General features: G+C 36.9%; 1 pseudogene; it reads right to left on the reverse strand.

Annotated features, from left to right (window-relative positions):
- Positions 1 to 7,811: 7,811 nt before the first annotated feature.
- LOC106990544 (olfactory receptor 5W2-like) lies at positions 7,812 to 8,724 on the reverse strand (annotated as a pseudogene).
- Positions 8,725 to 9,031: the final 307 nt, after the last annotated feature.

A 9,031-nucleotide genomic window follows, 5' to 3' on the forward strand; every position in this document is an offset into this window, starting at 1 on the left:
TGAGATTAGTTGTTTGTCAGTTGCTTCATTTGCTATTATTTTCTCCCATTCAGAAGGCTGTCTTTTCACCTTGCTTATAATTTCCTCTCTTTTGCAGAAGGTTTTAATTTTTTTTTCTATAGTTGTGTACTTTTTTTTGAATTTCTTTTTTTGAATTTTTATTTTTGCTTTATTTTACTTTACAATACTGTATTGGTTTTAATTTTAATTAGATCCCATTTGTTTATTTTTGCTTTTATTTCCAGTATTCTGGGAGGTGGATCATAGAGGATCCTGCTGTGATTTATGTCGGAGAGTGTTTTGTCTATGTCCTCCTCTAGGAGTTTTATAGTTTCTGGTCTTACGTTTAGATCTTTAATCCATTTTGACTTTATTTTTGTGTATGGTGTTAGAAAGTGATCTAGTTTCATTCTTTTACAAGTGGTTGACCAGTTTTCCCAGCACCACTTGTTAAAGAGATTGTCTTTACTCCATTGTATATTCTTGCCTCCTTTGTTGAAGATAAGGTGTCCATAAGTGTGTGGATTTATCTCTGGGCTTTCTATTTCGTTCCATTGATCTATATTTCTGTCTTTGTGCCAGTACCATACTGTCTTGATGACTGTGGCTTTGTAGTAGAGCCTGAAGTCAGTCAGGTTGATTCCTCCAGTTCCATTCTTCTTCCTCAAGATTGCTTTGGCTATTCAAGGTTTCTTGTATTTACATACAAATTGTGAAATTATTTGTTCTAGCTCTGTGAAAAATACCACTGGTAGCTTGATAGGGATTGCATTGAATCTATAGATTGCTTTGGGTACTATACTCATTTTCACTATATTGATTCTTCCAATCCATGAACATGGTATATTTCTCCATCTATTAGTGTCCTCTTTGATTTCTTTCATCAATGTTTTATAGTTTTCTATATATAGGTCTTTAGTTTCTTTAGGTAGATATGTTCCTAAGTATTTTATTCTTTTCGTTGCAATGGTGAATGGAATTGTTTCTTTAATTTCTTTTTCTACATTCTCATTATTAGTGTATAGGAATGCAAGGGATTTCTGTGTGTTGATTTTATATCCTGCAACTTTACTATATTCATTGATTAGCTCTAGTAATTTTTTGGTGGAGTCTTTAGGGTTTTCCATGTATAGGATCATGTCATCTGAAAACAGTGAGAGTTTTACTTCTTCTTTTCCAATCTGGATTCCTTTTATTTCTTTTTCTGCTCTGATTGCTGTGGCAAAAACTTCCAAAACTATGTTGAATAGTAGCAGTGAACGTGGGCACCCTTGTCTTGTTCCTGACTTTAGGGGAAATGCTTTCAATTTTTCACCATTGAGGATAATGTTTGCTGTGGGTTTGTCATATATAGCTTTTATTGTGGAAACCTATGGGACGCTATAAAAGCAGTGCTAAGAGGAAAGTTCATAGCAATACAGGCATACCTCAAGAAACAAGAAAAAGTCAAATAAATAACCTAAATTTCGATCCCTGGTTTGGCAAGATTCCTTGGAGAAGGAAATGGCAATCCGCTCCAGTACTATTGCCTGGAAAATCCCATGGACTGAGGAGCCTGGTAGGCTACAGTCCATGGGGTTGCAAAGAGTCAGACATGACTGAGCGACTTCACGTTCACACCTAAAGCAACTAGAAAAGGAAGAAATTGAGAACCCTAGAGTTAGTAGAAGGAAAGAAATCTTAAAAATTAGGGCAGAAATAAATGCAAAAGAAACCAAAGAGACCATAGCAAAAATCAACATAGCCAAAAGCTTGTTCTTTGAAAGGATACATAAAATTGACAAACCATTAGCAAGACTCATCAAGAAACAAAGGGAGAAAATTCAAATCAATAAAATTAGAAATGAAAATGGAGAGATCACAACAGACAACACAGAAATACAAAGGATCATAAGAGACTACTATCAGCAATTATATGCCAATAAAATGGACAACGTGGAAGAAATAGATGCATTCTTAGAAAAGTACAACTTTCCAAAGCTGAACAAGGAAGAAATAGAAAATCTTAACAGACCCATCACAAGCATGAAAATTGAAACTGTAATCAGAAATTTTCCAGCAAACAAAAGCCCAGGTCCAGACGGCTTCACAGCTGAATTCTACCAAAAATTAAGAGAAGAGCTAACACCTATCTACTCAAACTCTTCCAGAAAATTGCAGAGGAAGTTAAACTTCCAAACTCATTCTATGAGGCCACCAACACCCTAATACCAAAACCTGACAAAGATACTACAAAAAATGAAAACTACAGGCCAATATCACTGATGAACATAGATGAAAAAATCTTTGACAAAATTCTAGCAATCAGAATCCAACAACACATTAAAAAGAACATACATCATGACCAAATGGGCTTTATCCCAGGGATGCAAGAATTCTTCAATATCCGCAAATCAATCAGTGTAATTCACCACATTAACAAATTGAAAAATAAAAGCCATATGATTATCTCAATAGATGCAGAGAAAGCTTTTGACAAAATTCAATATCCATTTATGAAAAAACTTTCCAGAAAGCAGGAATAGAAGGAAAAATATGCTTATTTTAGATACAATAAGTCTTTAGATATGGTAATGAATTTCTGCCATATGGAGTGAAATGGCTTATTCATGTCAATCTAGTGACACACTTGCTTCTATCACCAGTCACATCCACAACTGGGTATTGTTTTTGCTTTGGCTCCATCCCTTCATTCTTTCTGGAATTATTTCTCCACTGATCTCCAGTACCATATTGGGCACCTACTGACCTGGGGAATTCCTCTTTCAGTATCCTATCATTTTGCCTTTTCATATTGTTCATGGGGTTCTCAAGGCAAGAATACTGAAGTGGTTTGCCATTCCCTTCTCCAGTGAACCACATTTTGTCACACTTGGTCATCTGGTGATAGAAGCAAGGTCCGATGCTGTAAAGAGCAATAATACATAGGAACCTGGAATGTTAGGTCCATGAATCAAGGCAAATTGGAAATGGTCAAAGAAGAGATGGAAAGAGTGAATGTCAACATTCTAGGAATCAGCGAATTCAAATGGACTGGAATAGGTGAATTTAAATCAGATCACTATTATATCTACTACTGTGGGCAGGAACCCCTTAGAAGAAATGGAATAGCCATCATGGTCAACAAAAGAGTCTGAAATGCAATGCTTGGATGCAATCTCAAAAACGAAAGAATGATCTCTGTCCGTTTCCAAGGCAAACCATTCAATATCAAAGTAATACAAGTCTATGCCCCAACAAGAAACGCTGAAGAAGCTGAAGTTGAATGCTTCTAAGAAGACCTATAAGACCTTTTAGAATTAACACCAAAAAAAGATGTCCTTTTCATTATAGGAGACTGGAATGCAAAAGTAGGAAGTCAAGACACACCGGGAATAACAGGCAAATTTGGCCTCGGAATACAGAATGAAGCAAGGCAAAGGCTAATAGAATTTTGCCAAGAGAACACACCGGTCATAGCAAACATCCTCTTCCAACAACACAAGAGAAGACTCTACACATGGACATCACCAGATGATCAACAACAAAATCAGATTGATTATATTCTTTGCAGCCAAAGATGGAGAAGCTCTATACAGTCAGCAAAAAACCAGACCGGGAGCTGACTGTGGCTCAGATCATTAGCTCCTTATTGCCAAATTCAGACTTAAATTAAAGAAAGTATGGAAAACCACTAAACCATTCAGGTATGATCTAAACCAAATCCCTTATGATCATACAGTGGAAGTGAGAAATAGATTTAAGGGACTAGATCTGATAGATAGAGTGCCTGATGAACTATGGACAGAGATTCCTGACACTGTACAAGAAACAGGGATCAAGACCATCCCCATGGAAAAGAAATGGAAAAAAGGAAAGTGGCTGTCTGAGGATGCCTTAGAAATAGCTGTGAAAAGAAGAGAGGTGAAAAGCAAGGAGACAGGGAAAGATAAAAGCATCTGAATGCAGAGTTACAAAGAATAGCAAGAAGAGATAAGAAAGCCTTCCTCAGTGATCAATGCAAAGAAATAGAGGAAAACAAAAGAATGGGAAAGACTAGAGATCTCTTCAAGAAAATTAGAGATACCAAGGGAACATTTCATGCAAAGAGGGGCTCGATAAAGGACAGAAATGGTATGGACCTAACAGAAGCAGAAGATATTAAGAAGATGGCAAGAATACACGAAAGAACTGTACAAAAAAGATCTTCACAACCAAGATAATCACGATGGCATGATCATCCACCTAGAGCCAGACATACTGGAGTGTGAAGTCAAGTAGGCCTTAGAAAGCATCATTATGAACAAAGTTAGTGGAGGTGATGGTATTCCAGTTGAGCTGTTTCAAATCCTGAAAGATGATGCTGTGAAAGTGCACTCAATATGCCAGCAAATTTGGAAAACTCAGCAGTGGCCACAGGACTGTAAAAGGAAGGTTTTCATTCCAATCCCAAAGAAAGGCAATGCCAAAGAATGCTCAAACTACTGCACAATTGCACTCATCTCACATGCTAGTAAAGTAATGCTCAAAATTCTCCAAGCCAGGCTTCAGCAGTAGGTGAATCGTGAACATCCCGATGTTCAAGCTGGTTTTAGAAAAGGCAGAGGAACCAGAGATCAAATTGCTAACATGTGCTGGATCATGGAAAAAGCAAGAGAGTTCCAGAAAAACATCTATTTCTGCTTTATTGACTATGCCAAAGCCTTTGACTGTGTGGATCACAATAAACTGTGGAAAATTCTGAAAGAGATTGGAATACCAGACCACCTTCCTGCCTCTTGAGAAATCTGTATGCAGGTCAGGAAGCAACAGTTAGAACTGGACATGAAACAACAGACTGGTTCCAAATAGGAAAAGGAGTACGTCAAGGTTGTATATTGTCACCCTGCTTATTTAACTTATATGCAGAGTACATCATGAGAAACACTGAGCTGCAAGAAGGACAAGCTGGAATCAAGATTGCTGGGGGAAATATCAATAACCTCAGATATGCAGATGACACCACCCTTATGGCAGAAAGTGAAGAGGAACTCAAAAGCCTCTTGATGATAGTGAAAGAGGGGAGCGAAAAAGTTGGCTTAAAGATCAACATTCAGAAAACGAAGATCATGGCATCTTGTCCCATCCCTTCATGGGAAATAGATGGGGAAACAGTGGAAACAGTGTCAGACTTTATCTTTTGGGGCTCCAAAATCACTGCAGATGGTGATTGCAGCCATGGAATTAAAAGACGCTTACTCTTTGGAAGAAAAGTTATGACCAACCTAGATAGCATTTTGCAAAGCAGAGATACTACTTGGCCAACAAAAGTCCGTCTAGTCAAGGCTATGGTTTTTTCAGTGGTCATGTATGGATGTGAGAGTTGAGCTTTCAAGAAAGCTGAGCCCCGAAGAATTGATGCTTTTGAAGTGTGGTGTTGGAGAAGACTCTTGAGAGTCCTTTGGACTGCAAGGAGATCCAACCAGTCCATTCTGAATGAGATCAGCCCTGGGTGTTCTTTGGAAAGAATGATGCTAAAGCTGAAACTCCAGTACTTTGGCCACCACATGCGAAGAACTGACTCATTGGAAAAGACTCTGATACTGGGAGGGATTGAAGGCAGGAGGTGAAGGGGACGACAGAGGATGAGATAACTGGATGGCATCACCGACCCGATAGACGTGAGTTTGAGTGAATTCCAGGAGATGGCGTGCTGCAATTCATGGGGTCACAAAGAGTCGGACACGACTGAGCGACTGAACTGACTGAACTGAGTGACACCATATTTTGATTGGACTTTATTAGATTTCAAACTATGTTTTTTCTGCTATACTGTTGCTTGTAAGATACAACTCCAGAAGAGTTTGGGTGAACTGATAAAATATACTAGAGATAGACTTTTAATGCTTTTATCTAAAATAAGAATTCTCTGTAGCTTTTTATCCACCATGACATCTTTTCCTAACTATCATCTTTTCCTACTACAACACTACCTACAACACTGCCTTGAAAAAGAGAAGCATATTTTAGACTTTAGTGCCATTCTAAAATATTTTCACATAAGGAAATTTTCCAATGGTAGTGAGAAAACCTAAGAATATTAATTACTGTTAACTTTGCAGTTTCAATGAATTATTATGAATGTCTTTCAGTCTTATAAGGTTTTTCAGATATATGGTCAAAAACCACAGTTTCTGAAGGTACAGATTATTCTGAAGGAAATAGTCAAATATTAGGAACTCATAGTTCTTTACTGCTAGTATAATCAATATGCATGTCTTCATAGAGACTTTTTTTAGTATCCACATCATGCTACGTACCTTCTCAAAAATCTGTTGTGTGTATGCATACAACCTATATACTATATAGTATATGTACAGCAGATTATATCTCTGTGCTAATTTTGCTACTGAGATATAACTAATCCTCAAAAATGCTATCTAGCATTTCTAGCTTGTTATGTATTTGTTTATTTCCCTAAACAACATGGGCATTGTGGATGTAGTGGATAGAATGCTCAATCCATTAGCAGAAAATGCTCACAGAGTGAAATAAATAAGGCTTTAAGTAAGTGGCTGTCTGTGATTCTCAAAGAGACAGAGACATTCAACCAGGACCAAGAAGAGGAAAGAGGGGAAAGAAATTAACATGTAGAAAATGACAGAAAAATGAATAGTTGATAGTGACTGCACAATGATATAGTTTACCCAGGTATTTTCCATTGGCACTTAAAAACTTTTCTTCTTTATTTCAAGCTTTATTCAGATAAAATTGACAAATAGCATGTGTAAAATATTCAAAATGAAGATGCAATATATGTATGTATTATGACATGATTATCACAATAAAATTAATTAACACATTCATTAATTCACATAGTTACAGCTTAGAGTATGTGTTTGATCAGGACAGTTAAGATCTACTCTTCTAGCAAATTTCAAGTTTACTGTACAGAGTGTTAACTAGAATCATGTATGTTAGATCCTCATAACTTATTCACTGGCAAACAGTTATTCACTTTGAATAACATCTCCAATCTCTTCCACCTTTTAGACTCTGGAAACAACCAATCCACTCTCTATTTCTATGAGTTCATCCTTTTTAGATTCAACACATATGTAAGATTATACAGTGTTTACCTTTTACTGTTTGACTGATCTCACTTAGCATGGTGCCTTCAGGCTTTTTTCCATGTTGTGGCAAACAAGGATACGATATTTCTAAAGGACATGGGCTTGTCCACCTTAAAATCCATCTAATTGTTCCATCCTCTGACTAATATCCTTTCATTTCCTAACTTGAATGATTTTTAGATCTGAGACTGAGTGTATCTATCCAAAGATATGCTAGTTTTGTTTTTAGATTTAAGTTTATATTATTTTTAAAATTTAAAAATTATTTTTTAAATTTCATGAGGATTTGGGGAATCTTATGAATTTTTTAGCTAGCTACCAAATGCTTATGTCTAGCACTAGCTTATATTCATTAGTACAGAAAGTATAGTACATGCAATAGAATATTAAAAAAAATTCAAACATCTGTCAGTGAACACATGAGAAGTATCTAGTAATTGAAATAGTACATAAACGAAAGAATGAATCAATACAATGTGACAAAATTAGAACACTCAGGAAAGTTTTCAACAAAGAGAACATGCCATATATAAATTCTTGATGCATATGAGCATGCTGTATTTGGAAGTTGTAATGTTTCTAAAATTTGGACTTTATAACAAATGCTTATATTAATTTCATGTATTTAGTGAGACAACTTCTTTTCTCTTGTATGATGCAGCATAATTTTCCAAATACAACGTTTTTGTGTGTGTGAGAGAGAAATATAAACATTTAGCATCATCTTTTAAGTTTTATTTTTTCTAGGGCTTGTATCACATCCTTGTTTCTTAGGCTATAAATCAGAGGGTTTAACATTGGAGTCACTAGAGTATAAAACAATGAAGTCATTTTGTCTTGATCTAGAGAGTAGGATGAACTCGGCCTGAAATACATAAAGAGAATAATTCCCTGGAGAATTGCCACTGCAGTTAGGTGGGAGGTGCAGGTAGAGAATGCTTTGAACCTCCCCTCTACACAAAAAGACGATATAAAAATAAAAGACAAGAACTCCTGAAATGGTACTCAGTTCAATGAAGCCAAAAACAAGGAATAATGCCAACTCATTGACCTGTATATCAGAGCAGGATAGGAGGAAAAGTGTAGGTAAATCACAAAAGAAATGGTTAATCTCATTTGACCCATGGAAACATAAGCAGAATGCTAATGTCGTGTGTATCAGACCATCTGCCATTCTTACCAGGTAAACCCCATCCATGAGCAGGGGGCACACCCTGCTGGACATGCTGACCTCATAGAGCAAGGGACTGCTGATGGCCTTGTACTGGTCATAGGCCATCACTGCCAGCAGGAGACACTCAGAGTCAGCAAAGATATAGAAGACCAAGAATTGCAGAGCACAACCATGGAAAGAGATTGACTTGTTCTTGGCAAATAGGTCCACCAGCATCTTGGGACCAATGGCTGTGGAATAGCAGAGGTCACAGAAGGAGAGGTGGCTAAGGCAAAAGTACATGGGAGTGTGCAACTGGGGATCCATCCTAATCAGGGTTATCATTCCAAGATTTGCCAGAAGATTGATGAGATAAACAAGGAGAACCATGATAAATAGGGTCACTTTGTTCACTGTGTTATCAGTAATTCCCAAGAAAATGAATTCAGTCATGGAGGAGCAATTGTCTCTGTTCATCCTTCTTTGTTCTTGTCTGAACTCTTAGAAAAATATTTTTAAAAATAAATAACAAAGATACATGGATAGGTAACACTTCTGCACATCTGAAAAATATCATAAGGCAGAACACTTTCTTTCTATATGTGCGTTTTTGTATTCAGAAAAGCATCCAATCATGTGTCCACTCTTTAAAGAGGCAAAGCTATCTATTGGGGCTTCTCGGTTGATTCAGACAATAAAGAATCTGCCTGCAACATGGGAGACCCAGGTTTGATCCCAAAGTCAGGAATATCCCTTGGAGAAGGGAATGGCTACTCATTCCAGTATT

The sequence above is a fragment of the Ovis aries genome, chromosome 22 (assembly GCF_016772045.2).
Source record: "Ovis aries strain OAR_USU_Benz2616 breed Rambouillet chromosome 22, ARS-UI_Ramb_v3.0, whole genome shotgun sequence".
Classification (NCBI taxonomy): Eukaryota; Metazoa; Chordata; class Mammalia; order Artiodactyla; family Bovidae; genus Ovis; species Ovis aries.